This window comes from Myotis brandtii, unplaced genomic scaffold, assembly GCF_000412655.1.
Source record: "Myotis brandtii unplaced genomic scaffold, ASM41265v1 scaffold475, whole genome shotgun sequence".
NCBI lineage: Eukaryota > Metazoa > Chordata > Mammalia > Chiroptera > Vespertilionidae > Myotis > Myotis brandtii.
The window spans coordinates 1,712,729-1,729,293 of NW_005368148.1; the positions used below are offsets into that span (position 1 = coordinate 1,712,729).

At 40.4% G+C, this 16,565-nt stretch overlaps 1 protein-coding gene across 1 annotated transcript in view; it reads right to left on the reverse strand.

Moving 5' to 3' along the window:
* PRKG1 (protein kinase, cGMP-dependent, type I) overlaps positions 1–16,565 on the reverse strand; it is a 995,570-nt gene that overhangs the window by 263,623 nt on the left and 715,382 nt on the right. The window lies entirely within an intron of this gene.

A 16,565-nucleotide genomic window follows, 5' to 3' on the forward strand; every position in this document is an offset into this window, starting at 1 on the left:
CTACCTTATATTCCAAATTCTTGATTTGATTCTCAGCATCCTCTACTCTACTGTTGATTCCCTGTAAATTATTCTTCATTTTGATTAGTGTAACCTTCATTTCTGACCGGTCCTTTTTTATGTTGTTGATGTTCTCACTAAGTTCCTTGAAGTATTCAGTAAGTTCCTTGAGCATCCTTACAACCATTGTTTTGAACACTATTTGGTAGTTTTCTTGCTTCCATTTCCTTTGGTTCTTTTTCTGGAGATTTCTTCTGTTCTCTAATTTGTGACATGTTTCTTTGTCTCTGTATTTTGGCTGCTTCCCTGTGTTTGTTTCTATGTACTATGTAGATCTGCTATGTCTCCCTGACTTGGTGGAGTGGCCTTGTGTAGTAGGTGTCCTGTAGGGCCCAGTGGCTCAGCCTCCCCAGTCACCTGACCTGGGCACTCCAGGTGCACCCCTGTGTGAGCTGTGTGCACTCTCCTATTATAGTTCAGCCTTGATTGATGTTGGCGTCACTGGGAAAAATTGAACCCAGGCCAATCAGTTGTGAGGATTGGCTGCAACTACAGGGGAAGAGCTGCTGTGCAGGAGCCGACCCTATGGAGCAGGACTTGCTTCAGTGGAGCTTTGGTGCTCACTGAGTACACCCTTTGAGTTTGTCACTTATGGAAGTGGTAGGGTTGTAATCCGGCGGGTCAAAGCTGACCACCAAGTGCATTGGCTTTGGGGCCTCCTGGGAGGTGCAAAGTCAGCCATTCCCTGTGCCCTGCTTGGGGTCAACCAGCATGAGCTACAAAGCAATATGCAGATGGCTGCTACTTGTGCTGGGCTTGGAAGTGCCCAGGAGAGGCCAAGCTGTGAACCAAGGTGGGCAGGCAGCTGCTAGTGCCAGGCCTGGGGCCACTTATCCTTATTGAGATGTACAGGGCACACTGAGGCCAGCTGCTACTTCTTTTTTTATCTTTATTGTTCAGATTATAACAGATGTTCCTCTTTTTTTCCCCCATAGCTCCCCTTCACCCAGTTCCCACCCCACCCCAGGCCCTCGCCCACCCACTGTCCTTGTCCATAGGTGTAAGCTCTTTGTCCAGTCTCTTCCTACACCCCCACACCCCCTTCCCCCCAAGAATTGTCAGTCTGCTCCCTTTCCATGCCCCTGATTCTGCTACAGTCACCAGTCTGTTCTGTTCATCAGATTTCCTATTCATTTTATTTCTAGATTTACTTGTTGACAGATAAGCACCCATTATCACTTTGTTGTTCATAATTCTTTATCTTTACCTTTTTCTTCCTCTTCTTCTTAAAGAATACCCCTCAGCATTTCATATAACACTGGTTTGGTGGTGATGAACTCCCTCAGCTCTTTCTTGTCTGTGAAGCTCTTTATCTGACCTTCAATTCTAAATGATAGCTTTGCTGGGTAGAGTAATCTTGGCTGTAGCTACGTGCTATTCATCACTTTGAATATTTCTTGCCACTCCTTTCTGGCCTGCATAGTTTCTGTTGAGAAATCAGCTGACAGTTGTATGGGTACTCCCTTGTAGGTAACTAACTGTTTTTCTCTTACTGCTTTTAAGATTCTCTCTTTGTTTTGAACTATATTCAGAGCTTTCTGTTCTCCTTAACAAGGCCTACCCTTGAGGGAAACTGTTTTACTAGAGCCTAAAGGGGTTTTCACCAACCTGGCTAGATTAACCAACCTGGCTAAAGAAAATACTCAACTCTAGCTCTCTCTAGCCTTTGATGTGGGGGGAGAGAATTACTGAACTCAGGCTCATTCAAAGACAAAAAATCCCCTGCCCTTCACACCTCACCACCTGTGATGGCAATTTTATCTATCAACTTGACTGGACCACAGGGTAGCCAGATATTTGACTAAACATTATTTCTGGGTGTGTCTGTGAGGGTGTTTCTGAATGAAATGAGCACTTGAATCAGTGGGCTCAGTAAAGGAGTTCGTTCTCATATATATATCTATATATATACATATATACATATATACATACATATGTATACACACACGTGTGTGTGTGTGTGTGTGTGTGACACCATCCAATCAGCTGAGAGCTAAATAGAACAAAAAGGCAGAGAAAAGAAGAATTTGATGTGTCCCAACATGTTTATAGTTGTTGCTATTGCTTCTGCTCCCCTGGAGAACCCTAACAGAGCTCCTGTATAAGGCCCTTCCTGCCTTACTGGTTAAGCTGGGACATCAATCTTCTGCTCTCAGCACTCCTAGTTCTCAGGCCTGAAATCTCCACCACTGGCTTCCTTGATCCTTGGGTCTTCATGTTTGAAATGAATTACACCACTGGCTTTTCTGTATCTCCAGCTCACAGACAGCAGGTCATGGATGTCTCAGCCTCCATAATTCATATTCTTTTCTCTCTCTCTCTCTCTCTCTCTCTCTCTCTCTCTCTCTCTCTCTCAGTGTATATGTGTCCCAACATGTTTATAGTTGTTGCTATTGCTTCTGCTCCCCTGGAGAACCCTAACAGAGCTCCTGTATAATAACTGGGATTACAGCTAAAAGACTGCAAGTCTCAGGACCTCTTTAAGAAGGAGTTGAAGAGTACACTAGAGGAAATTTTAGTTTTGACACCAGATCTACAGTAAACAGTAAGCACAGTCTAACTCTTATCCTAATTAACATAAAACCTTCCATTAAAGGCCTATCTGCCTCATTTCTTTTTACCCAAAACAACATATCTGGCTTTCAATTAAAAAATCACTTTAAATATAAAGACACTCATAGATTAAAAAGTTAAGGGATAGAAAATGATATACTGTGCTAACAATACTCAAAAGAAGCTGGAGTAGGTATATTAATTTCAGGTGAAATGAACTTCAAAACAATAAAAAATATTTAGGACTAAAGAGGGACATAACTAAGTGACAAAAGCATCAATTCTCCAAGAAGACATAATGATCCTTAATATGTATATGCCTAGTAATAAAGCATCAAAATACATGAAGCAAAAATGGATAGATCTGCAAGGAGAAAGAAATGAATCTACTAATATAATTGGAGATTTCAGTATCCCTGCATTAGTAACTGACAGATCCAGCAGTCAGAAATTCAGTTGAACTGAACGTCACCATCAATCAATGGGATCAACTGACATTTACTAAATAATTCATCCAACAACAATAGAATATACATTTTTCTCAAGCTCACATTAAACATTCACTAAGATATACAAGAGTCTGGGTGTAAAACATATCTTAACAATTAAGGGATAGAAAATGACATATCGTGCTAACAATACTCAAAAAAAACTGGAGTAGGTATATTAATTTCTGGTGAAATGAACTTCAAAACAAGAAAAAAATATTTAGGACTAAAGAGGGACATAACTAAGTGATCCTTAATATGTATATGCCTAGTAATAAAGCATCAAAATACATGAAGCAAAAATGGATAGATGTGCAAGGAGAAAGAAATGAATCTACTAATATAATTGGAGATTTCAGTATCCCTGTATTAGTAACTGACAGATCCAGCAGCCAGAAATTCAGTTGAACTGAACAGCACCATCAATCAACGGGATCAACTGACATTTACTAAATAATTCATCCAACAACAATAGAATATACATTTTTCTCAAGCTCACATTAAACATTCACTAAGATATACAAGAGTCTGGGTGTAAAACATATCTTAACAAATTCAGAAATATAGCAAGCATACAAAATATGAGCTTAGGCTACAGTAGAACTAAGCTAGAAATAAAAAAAAAGAACAATTCCCTTGCAACTGCAAAAAAAAAGAATAAAATACATAGGAATAAACTTAACAAAGGATATGAAGAGCCTATATACTGAAAATCACAATGCACTATTAAAAAGAGACTGAAAAAGACACAATATAATGGAAAGATATTCTGTGTTCATGGAGTGACATCAATGTAGTTAAAATGTCCATATTACCCAAAGCAATATATAGATTTAATGCAATTCCCATCAAAATTGCCATGACATTTTTTAATGAAACAAAAATAAATCACCAGATTTGTATGGAACCACCAAAGACCCCAAATAGCCAAAGCAATCTTCAGAAAAAAGAATGAAGCTGGAGGTATAACACTACTTGACTTCAAATTATACTACAAAGCAAGGACAATCAAAACAGCATAGTATTGGCAGAAAAACAGGCACACAGAACAATGAAATAGAATTAACAACCCGGAAATAAAACCACACGTATATGGGCAGATAATTTTTGACAAAGGAACCAAAACATACAATGGAGAAAACAAAACCTCTAGAATAAATGGTGCTAAAAGGTCACATGCAATAAGAAGAAACCAGTTGGTAGTTAAATAGACTACAGTTGGTCCCCATGTACCAAGACAAGTACTACATTGCAAGTGTAGGAAATTTGGAAGATGGCTGCTAGAGGCAGTTATCTCCTCATGAAACAGGGTAATTGACAACAATTCAACTTTCTGCCCAGGAAAGTTATTTGGAAAGTCAGATTTACAAGATTTTTCCTCTTCTTTAGAATATTTCTTCAAAGGTTTGGTCTTTGTTATATCTCCCTGGGACAGATAAAGAAGACAAGAGAGATGACAGAAGTGCATAAACCTTATTCCTTCCATATGATCTTCCAGCCCTTGGCTTCCACACCTGCTTTGCCTCCTCCTCGATTTTGAGTCCTTGGGATCCTCTACCAGAAACCACTGTAATATATTTTCAGAGAGCAGGCATGGCCTCTTGTATTGCAGAACGCATGCTCCCTATCCTTGACATATTTGCATTCAATTTGTGGTGATAGCATCCAAGTGTGAAACCAAAGAGTTGTGTTTCATTCACTGAATCATCATGTAGCACAAACCTATTAAAAACCTACTTAGACTATTCAGTCAACAAATATGTATTGTTTATGTAGTAAGTGTCAGGCATAATTCTCGTGCAAACCCTTTCTTTCCCTGATGGAAATTGGAATAGACGCTGAGACACATCCAACCCTTGAGGTACCTACAGGAAATTGGGAAACAGGCAAGTTCCAAGGAACATAGGGGCAAAGGAATTAAGGGGAAAACAAACTGTAGAAAGGAATGAAGGGGGAAACAAACAGGAAGAGGATAATGCAGAGTTAGCCAGAGGTACTCAGACTATTCATTCAACAAATATGTATTGGTTATGTAGTAAGTGTCAGGCATAATTCTCATGCCAACCCTTTCCCTGATGGAAATTGGAATAGACGCTGAGATACATCCTACCCTTGAGGTAGCTGCAGGAAATTGGGAAACAGGCAAGTTCCAAGGAACACAGGGGCAAAGGGATTAAGGGGAAAACAAATTGTAGAAAGGAATGAAGGGGAAAACAAACAGGAAGAGGATAATGCAGAGTTAGCCAGAGTAAACTTCTAAAGAAAAAAAAGACTTGTTATTAAAAAGCATGTTTGGAAGAGGAGAGAAGCGTCAGGGATAGCCCACTGCTCTCACATTAGAGTTAACGATTCCTGGAAATGTAAACTGATTTGCACAACATCATACAGAGCCAAGCGCAAAGGCAGAATGATGTGACACTAAAGGCCTATTTACAAGACAAACCTTGTTACCTTTATTAAAATAATAACTTTTAGCTGTAAGTCGTAAAAGAGAATGGTGGCTCCTCCCAGGGGGCTGAGAGAAGCTCACAGACCTCAGATAACTAAGGGAGCACACAGGATGCGTGCTAACCGGAGGAATCCTCTCTCTCAGGGCTGCTATCTCACGAAAGCCTTGGCAGGTCACAGGTCCCTCCTCATTAACATTGACTGACATTTGATGAATGTTCAAGCCTGAAGTACTTGCCCGCCCTGCTTCAGAGCCTTATCTTTCAGGAAACAGCCTTGCAGCCACTGCCCTAAGAAACTGTGCTTCCTTCTCTGCAGGGCCTGGGAGGGTGCCTTCCTGTGGGTTTCCAAGGGGACGCGTCGTTCCACTCTGGGGAGACAGGGAACGGAATGCCTGCACCGCACCCTGCTCCGAGCTGTTTGCTGACTCTCCATCACAGATAGGTTTTGCATTTTGTGACCGAACTGGTTAGCTTCTTGCTTGTGTGCTGTAAGCACAAGTGGGCCTCTATTCTTCACTGACTTATGTCTTAGATGCCTACTCTGTACAAGCCCCTGAACTAGGTATTTTGGCAGCCATGCCTCAGATGAAAAAATAAAGAAAAGAGTTTTGCAAATCTTCAGTCATGCTTTCGTTTAACCAGAGGACTTTGTCTCGTTCGGACCAGGTGTTTATCACTGTGCTCTGTTAAAGGAAGTCAGGGCTCATCATGATCGGCTCCAATACCATCAAATGCCATTTGGCAAATGGGATCTCACACATATGCTGAAGGCAGGCCACTAACTCATAGTTCCGCGCAAATTCGCTGTTTGTTTCCAAACCCCACAAACGACAGCAAATTGCAAGTACCGAGCAGGTTTATAAATTCTTATGTAGCAAGCATTTCAAGCACTTTCTACGAAGGCTTTCTAGAAAGCTGATTTATTACAGATTGGCTTCCTATTTGCAGAGTGCATACATTTTAATAAATTGCAGGCAGCATGGAGCAAAGCATACATATTCTGGTGCTAAAAGGACTAGAAATGTCTTGTGTTGGAGCTTGCAGATAGCATAAAATGGATTCCTGTCATAAATTAAAAACACTCCCGGGGGGGCGGAGGGGAGGACAAGTAAACATTTTCAGAAGGAAGTACCTATTTGTAAGAAAGAGTGGAGGTGGGGAAAAGAATATTTTTTTTGTTTTTGTTTGTTTTTAAATTTATCCCACAAATTTTCAAGATGCAATGCAGCCTATTAATGACAAGGGCTGGTTCCAGTGTCAGAATGGGTGGGGTAAAATACTTCCCATATATGTAGCTGTATTACCTGTGCCTCAGTTCCCCCAGCTGTAAATTGGGAAGAGTAAAAGTATTTACCTTGGATGGTACTAAACAGAAGCCTTTAGCCTGGCACAGAATTAACCTGAACAACTAGAAGGTATTAGCATTGTTTTTCTCTGCTGCTTATAGGTACCCAGTGGGAAAAAAATACCATATAGTTATTGCTTTTAAAGAAACTTATGATTTAAAGAGGCAAATCTTCACTAAAGCAATTGAACAAGCACTTATTTCTTCCACATAATGATAACTAAAATAATCTAGGAGATAGAGGAGAAGAAATTCCCTAGAGAGAAAGAAGTGAACATGATTGAGGCTCAGAACTACAATGGTTCTAGTTGACAATATAATTACACAGAATATCAGTTAGGCAGAAGTCAAAAAGTCAATATTGTTTAAACATCAAATCAATGCAGTTAAGTATCCATAATATCCTACGTTAACTTAAAGTCACCCCTTCAGAGATAACTTTCCTAACCACCCACCCTAAAAAGTAGTCCACCGGTTCCTGGCACTCTCTACCATATTATCCTATTTTATTTTCTTCACACTTTCAGCAAAGTTTCCTAGTGGTATCACATCTATGAATTACAGCCATTTCTCAGTCTCTACACTACTGACAGGACTGGATGATTGTCAAGTACTACTCCACTGTGTGAATGCACCACACTCTGTTTATCCATTCACCAGCTGATGGATATTTGATTTGTTTCTAATTTTTGGCTATTATGAGTAACACAGCAAGGCACATTTTTGTGCAGGCACGTGTTTTCAGTTCTCTTGGGCAAACACCTAGGAGTAGAGTTTCTGGGTCACATGGTAGCCCTATACTAGTATTTCACATTTTGAGGCATTGCCAAACAGTTTTTAAAAGAATCTGAACCATTTTACAACCCCACCAGCAATATTCAAGAGTTGTAATTGCTCCACATCCTTGCCTACATTTGCTATTACCTATCTTTTCTTATTCTAGCCATCCTAGTGGGTATGAAGTGGTATGTCACCAGGGTTTGAATTTTTATTTTCCTAATAACTATTAATGTTAAGCATCTTTGCATTGTTTATTGGCCTTTTGCATTTCTCTTTTGGAAAAATATCTATTCAAGTCATTTATTTTAAAACTAAACTACTTACCTTTTCATTCTTGAGTTGTAAGTGTTCTTTATATATTCTATAACCTCTGATGGTTAATTTTATGTGACACCAGGGTTTGAATTTTTATTTTCCTAATAATTATTAATGTTAAGCATCTTTGCATTGTTTATTGGCCTTTTGCATTTCTCTTTTGGAAAAATATCTATTCAAGTCATTTATTTTAAAACTAAACTACTTACCTTTTCATTCTTGAGTTGTAAGTGTTCTTTATATATTCTATAACCTCTGATGGTTAATTTTATGTGTCAATTTAGTTGGCCATGATGTCTAGATATTCAGTTAAACTTTATTCTAGATTTTTCTGTGAAGGTATTGTTGTGCATGAGATTAATGTTTAAATTGGTGGACTTTGAGTAAAGCTGATTACCCTCCATAAAATGGGTAGAATTCTTCCAATCCATTAAAGGTACTAATAAAACAAAGAAAATTATTATTAACTATATTCCCTATGATGTACTTTACCTTCCTGTGACCATTCTGTAACTGCTGATTTGTACTTCTAAATCCCTTTGCCATTTTCACCCAACCTCTCTCCCATCTGGCAAATGTTAAAATGTTCTCTGTATCTGAGTCTGTTTCTGTTCTGCTTGTTTATTTTGTTTTTTAGGTTCCATATATAAGGGGAATCATCTGGCATTTGTCTTTCCTCTCTGACATATTTCATTTAGTGTAATACCCTTTGGGAGGTTCCATATATAAGGGAAATCATCTGGCATTTGTCTTTCTCTCTCTGACATATTTCATTTAGTGTAATACCCTTTGGGTCTATCCATATGGTTGCATATGGCAAGATTTCATTATTTCTTATGGCTGAGTCATATTCCATTGTATAAGCAACAGTTCTTTATCCATTTATCTACTGATGGTGCCAGATGGGCACTAGATTTATCAGGGTGATCATTCTGCAAGTTATATAAATGTCTAGTCATGGGGTTATATACCTGAAACTAATAGAATATTGTACTTCAACTGTAATTTAAAAAGAAATAAAAATAACATAGTATAAAATAAAATAAAAAAAAACAAAGACAGACTTCTCTTGAGCAAAAAGGAATACCGCCAGAAGACGACCACTGGACTTGAACTACTACAAAATCAGCTCTACTGTGGTCTCTAGCCTACTAGACCATTCTGTAGATGTTTAAGTTGCCAGTTGTCATCATTACATGAACCAAATTCCTTAAAATCAATCAATCATTCAGTCAGTCTCTCTCTCTCCTCTCCTCTCCTCTCCTCTCCTCTCCTCTCCTCTCCTCTTCTCTTCTCTCTCTAAAACAAAAAACAAAGACAGACTTCTCTTGAGCAAAAAGGAATACTGCCAGAAGATGACCACTGGACTTGAACTACAAAATCAGCTCTACTGTGGTCTCCAGCCTACCAGACCATTCTGTAGATGTTTAAGTTGCCAGTTGTCATCATTACATGAACCAAATTCCTTAAAATCAATCATTCAGTCAATCTCTCCTCTCTCTCTCTCTCTCTCTCTCTCTCTCTCTCTCTCTCTCTCCACACACACACACACACACACAACTTCAACTGTAATTTAAAAAGAAATAAAAATAACATAGTATAAAATAAAATAAAAAAAAACAAAGACAGACTTCTCTTGAGCAAAAAGGAATACTGCCAGAAGATGACCACTGGACTTGAACTACAAAATCAGCTCTACTGTGGTCTCCAGCCTACCAGACCATTCTGTAGATGTTTAAGTTGCCAGTTGTCATCATTACATGAACCAAATTCCTTAAAATCAATCATTCAGTCAATCTCTCCTCTCTCTCTCTCTCTCTCTCTCTCTCTCTCTCTCTCTCTCTCCACACACACACACATACACACACACACACACGTACACCCTACTGCTTCTGTTTTTCTGGAGAACCCTAATACAAACCCTTATTGCTTACATGATTTGCAAATATGTTCTCCCATTTCATATTTACTTCTATAATAGGATAAGATATAAAAATACTAATATGAAATTGAGAATTTTTGTCTTAATTTTTTAATCTCTCCACAGTGCCACAACGTGCACACACATGGGCTCACATGAACACCTCCTGTTCTTACCCTTTCATAAGTAGACATTGGTCCCACAGAAGGGAAGACCCTAAACAAATCAGGGAAATCTAAACAGACAGTTAAACTTCAAATTCAGAGTAAAGCAATTCAGAAAGAACAGATTCTTTGGATTCCCTCCAGTGTGGCTTTGACTGGCAAGAACCAAATCTAAAGGAAGGGAAGAAAAAGTTTAATAATAACAGATTTCACAGAAAACTAATAATGTTCTTGTCTACTCCATCAGTTTCTTTCCTGAAGACTCCAGGCCTGTTTAGAGTGGCAAAAATAACTCCAATAACTCAATCAAATGCAGGGCGTTTCCCCTGGTTTACAGCTAGAGAGGATGCAAAGGGATCTGGGAAGGGTAACCATGAACATGGAACCCCCAAAGAACAGCTGCACCGCCAAACCAAGGAAATATTTCATCAGCCCTGCTGGACCTTGCAGCAAGGAGGCGTGCCTGTTACATTACCCTCCTTCTCCAATGACGGCCCCTGGACTATATCATGTGATACTTGCTTCCTACCATATTAGCCAGCAATGGTGAGTTGAAAAATGTTTTCTACCTTTGTCTTTTCTCTATTTTTACTTTCTCATCATGTCCTTCTCAAGAATTCAAGAAGTCTGAGCAATGTTATCTGTCTAAGACCTGTCAGGGCCATAATGGTTTAAATATCCAGTAAACAATAACATAAATAAATGCACCACTCAAGGAACACAAACCAGAGCATTATTTAGGCTGAAATGTGTCAAAGATCCAATCACACAAAGTTGCAGACCCATAGGTAGAGAGCTCTTTAAAAACTGGTGAAATCCAGAGGGTTTGTTTTTTAACTCTAAAACCATCAAATCCTATGTTTTAATGAGAAAACTGGACGTGAAATATATTTCAATATAAGAAAAGAAGTGTTTATATATGGCTTATTTTCCACTTAAATATCAGAAGATTTAAATCTAGACCCATATCCTACTTCTATTCACATAAAGGAAAAATAGGCTATACCACGTGGTGAAAAGTGAATCTGTTGACTTTATTTATTCTTCAATCTTGCATTTTCAATAAAATAGTTTTCCTTGAGTTACCTAAACCTTTTTACCCTTGTTGGTGAAGCATAACCCTTACCCAAATTAATGTTCAAGCACTCTTCGTGACATGACACCAGATTAATTTCTGCTCCTCTTCTCTATAAGAAAATGTTTCTATTTGTCAGTTTCTTTAAAGATGTTAACACAGTCCCAATATTTGGAGACATATTAGACAGAGGTTATTCACAGTGACTTTTTCCCATTGTGCTTGGGTAGCTAATCATTAAAGGGAGCTATTTCTCAGATGGAGATTAGCGAGGGGTTATTCCATCCATTTGGAAAATGTAATTCAACAATAGTGACTAATCCTGTGTACATAAAGGAAGAAAGAAGGTGTGTTCGGTTGTTTAGTGAGAAAGAAGAGATTAGATCTTATCTTATAATCTAACAGTTTTGTTTTGTTGTTGTTGTTTTTTTCATTGACCCCAGGTACATTGTAGACCCTAAAAATAGACCCAATACTTGATTAATTTCTATACATGTTTTACTATAATACAAAGGATAGTCTAGAGGTTAATGAAACCAGTTTATAAAGTCAAAACTTTCTATTCCCTACATGTACCTAAAAAGTCTTCTATAATTTGTTTTACAAACTGCAAAATGGATTCTCTAGCAAACTAAATTCAGCAGCTCTAACATGATTTCTAATATTTATTCAGACTTGAGCAGATATGAGATAAGAAGAACATACTACAGTGGCAATAAAGGTAAATATTTAGAGAATCAAGTAATTATTTCAATGTGTCTTGCAACACACAACCTAGAAAAATGTTTGGACACTGTGCTTGACCTAGATAAGCCTTTCACCAAGAACCTCTTTATATCTACAATTTGTGCACTCGGGGGAGTCCCTCAGCCTGGCCTATGCCCTCTTGCAGTCTGGGACCCCTTGGGGGATGTCCACCTGCTGGCTTAGGACTGCTCCCCGGGGGATCGGGCCTAAGTTGGCAGTCAGACATCCCTCTGGCAGCCCGGAAGCCCTCAGGGGATGTCCACTTGCCAGCGGGAAACAGGCCTAAGCTGCAGTCGGACATCCTTAGTGCTGCTGAGGAGGTAGGAGAGGCTCCTGCCACCACCACTGTGTTGGCAGCTGTCAGCCTGGTTTGTGGCTGAGCAGAGCTCCCCCTGTGGGAGCGCACTGACCACCAGGGGTCAGCTCCTGCATTAAGTGTCTGCCCCCTGGTGGTCAGTGTGTGTCATAGTGACCAGTCATTCCCAGTCGTTCTGATGTCAGGGTCAATTTGCATATTACCCTTTTATTATATAGGATAGAGGCCTGGTGCATGGGTGGGGGCCGGCTGGTTTGCCCTGAAGGGTGTCCCGGATCAGGGTGGGGGTCCCGCTTGGGTGCCTGGCCAGCCTGGGTGAGGGGCTGAGGGCTGTTTTCAGGCTGGCCACGCCCCCCGGCAACCCAAGCTCGCAGTCTCTCTCTTTTTTTTTTTTTCCTGGAATTTATTTATCTTCTATAATTGAAACTTTGTAGCCTTGAGTGGAGCCCAGGTCTGGCCAGGGCAGGCAGGAAGCTTGGCTTCCTCCATCACCAGGGGCAACCCAAGCCTCCTGTTTGCTCCAGCTCCGTGGCCGCCATCATCTTAGTTGGGTTAATTTGCATACTTGTTCCTGATTGGCTGGTGGGGGTGGCTTGTGAGCATGGCTTGTGGGCGTGTCTTGAGCATAGCAGAGGGACGGTTAATTTGCATGTTTCTCTTTTATTATATAGGAGGATGTACACACACTTCTCAAAGGGACTAGGGAAAACTTTTTACATGTTCCTGAAAAGGGCATGAGAGAGTCAATATACAAAGGAATATAGTATCTACTTTGTGATATAAAGAAAAGGGAGAAAATGGCACTAAATTGCTACACTTTTAATAAAGATATTATTTCCTGTTTTAAAACTTTACTAGAGGCCCAATGCACGAAATTTGTGCAAGAGTAGGCCTTCCTTCCCCCAGCTGATGGCACTGGTTTCCCTCTGGCACCTGGGACCCGGGCTTACACCCCTCCCCGCACCTGGCTTCCTGCAGGCACCCAGGACCAGGGCTTCCCTCGAAGCCCCGGCTTTGTCTGGATGGACGTCCAGTCTATTATGCTTTTATTATTATAGATAGGGAGTAACACACAAATGAATACATCCATGCTAGAAATTACAGAGGGGCACAGGTAGGGGCTGGGGTGGGCACTGCCAGCAATGACTCACTGACAAGCTTCTTTTTCAGCTCCGGAATAGGTGCCCAAGTATCATCCGTTTTCCCTCTAGCCACATGCCCCCTCCTACATCCATGTATCATATCAGCAACATTATGTTCATTCCTCTTTCTACCTAGTTATACTTTATTTCTCTCAGTCCCTGCCTCCCCTGTCCCTTTTATTTTTTTCTCTGTTAGAAGTATTTATAATGAGTAAAAGGAATGAAATAGTCAGTAAGAAAGCAGATCTACATATAAACTTTCCATCCTCACCTGGGTCACTTCACTGTGGTCTTCTAATTGGTCTGTCCCTCTATAATCTATTCTTCTCACACTAGCCAGAGACACCATTAAAACATAGCTTTGATCATGTCAACATTACCAGTTAAGCCCCTCCAAACCTTCCCACTGTGTTTACAATAAAAACCAAACTTCTTACCATGACCGGCAAAGCCCGCTGCCCTCTGGCCTTGTCTACTTTCCTCTGACAGCCTCATCCTACCCCACTATAAACCTTCTTTCTTTTCCCTAAGGACAGCAACCTCATTCCTAGTTCAGGACCTTATGCCTGCTCTTCCCTCTGCGTGGTACACATGGGATCTTATATCTGCATTTAGATCTCAGCTTAAACATCACCTCAGCAGACAGGTCTCCATTAGTAACACAATACAGAGTGGCCTCATCACTGGATGGTGTTTTCCTTACAAACTTCTCCTCTGTGTCCTCCAAGAAGCATATGCTATGGGACAGCAGGACCCTGGATCCCCAGAGCTTGGAGCAATTGCTGGCACATGGCAGGTGCTCCAGAAATATTTGTGGAGCAAACAAGGCTGCAAACTTCTTTGTTGAACGCTAGAAGAATACTGCTTGCCTTTCACAATAATCGGAGTTTCTTTCATCTTCTTGTGGATAGTGGTAGAAAGAAAGACAGCCCAATTATCATGCGAAGCCATTCCCTTTAATGTTTTGTGACACTGGTATTGCTTTTGCTGTTCCAAATTTGCTTCATGCTATCTGATACATAATTTAATCTAATTTCCCACTGTGCTTATTTATTCAACTTGAGTTGAACACTTTCATGCATTGGGTGGTATGCTTATCTGTGTACTTCATATTTTGTCTATTTAGTTCATTTTCATGTCCTCAAAACAAATGTGTGGCCACTTAATCATCTGTTTCTATTTCCGTGTGGTGTTGGTATAGACTGTGCTGTGGCTTGCAGAATCCAAACATCAATTAAAGGCATCTTCTGACTAGGAAATCTGACATAAAACACTAAAATATTTCTTTGCTCAGAATTATTTATGGAGCTATGGTTATTGTTTTTGCAAAACATAGACAATGCTCTCACAGTTGTGGAAAAGAAAGAAAATGATTAAAGGATTGCATGGCTTTTTTTATGACCTTGATTCGGACTAATAAATTAGTAGTTTGTTTTGTTTGTAAAAAAAGAAGAAGGTAATTGGAGAATTTTTCAGTGTATTCAACATGAAAAGCAAAAAGCAAAGCAACTAGGAGAAGCAGTTTTCCATTTACAGTGGTTTCAGGTACAATGGTCGGCGCATTCCGAGAGAAATACGGCCAGTATTTCTTTTCATGAATTTTTTATAGTTGAATGTAGGAATCAAATGTGAATTCTGCCTTACTTTGTGTTCCGATATGAGGGAGGCCAATACATCATAGGGAAGTTCACCCTGGCAAGACTCAAACTGAGACTTTGTATGTATGAACCTTTGAAGTTCTACAGATTATAGATTTACTGCTATAATTAATACCTGGAGACAAAAACACTGGCAGTATCTTTCCAGTCCAGTTCACCTCGGTTATAGCACAACTCCAAAACTTCTTCAACGTCATGAGGCCAAATCCAATGATCCTACAACCTCTCACCGGCCCTTGCTCCTTCTAAGGCTCCTCTTCTCCTTGCCCAGTTTAAATTCCAAGGCCAATCATAATCCTTTCTTCACATGCACCCTCAACCCCTTGACCACAACTCCCTCAACCACTCATCTTTTCTTGGCAAAAAAACCCCAATCCTGGTTACATCCAATTCTCTGCCTGCTTGGAACCTGACTTCAGGCAAACAAATGGGGCTGAACACACACACACACACACACACACACACACACACACACACACGCACACACGCACACACGCACACACACCTTGAATAAACTTGAGACACCTTCTTCCAGACTCTAGGTTTCAGGTCTTCCTTTTCTTAGAGCATTTACTTGAGGAAGTTTGCAACTGTAAACACTTAACCTGCCTCTTTGAGATGCAAAGCTTCTCCCAGCCTTTGCCAGTTTTATAGCCCAGGAAGGTCTTTCTCAAGGACCTAGCAGCTCTGCCTTACAAATGTCATCATAGAAGGAGACAGGGCCCTATCCCCAGTCTCTGGGGGAGGGTGGGAGCCTAGCTTCCACAGGGATAATGAGCAAACAGTGATGACCTAGTCACATTGTCCAACCGCCTCCCCACCGCAGTACTTTTCCACCAGCTCACCTCAGCCCTTAAGAGTCCTCCACCTTTCATTCCAGCACAGTTGAGTTTTCTCTCTCTCCCCTACTGCAAGCCTTAAGTAGGCTCTCCCTGGCCTGTTCAGCTTAGATTTGGGATTGCACACATCAAGTGGAGCCTGAATGATGTCCTGCAATCATACTGTGCTTTGCTAGTCCATCCCCTTTCATTTTTCTCACATTACCTCCTCTGTCCTCAAACCTCTCATACCTCTACTCAGTCCTAATTCTCAGTTGGGACCACCTTGCTTTCTAGATCACCAAGGAAACAGAAGATACCAGAACAGGTTTTCTCCAAGCACCCAGCTGCACATGTGAGACACTCTGCCTCCCCTGTGTCTATGGGCACCAGAGACCCTATCCTCAGGATGGTGCCTGTGTCAAACCCCTCTGTCTCCTGCTTCAACATTTTTTTTGAGTTTCAAAGGTCCAGAGAATAAGCAAAAATGACACTTTCACTTTCAGGCACATAACGATGTGTGCAAAATATACTCATGTGCTAATAAAATATATACTCAACTGTTAATTCCCCTTGTAAATCTGCTCATCCGAACCTTCAGAGGGGTGATTAACTACACTCTTGCTTCATGTGGACGGAAATGAGATAGAAATATGCCAGCTCCCATTCTTGGAAGTCAACGTGACCTTACATTTGCTACAATCAAGTTTTTCTCCCTCTGTAGTTGATGTGC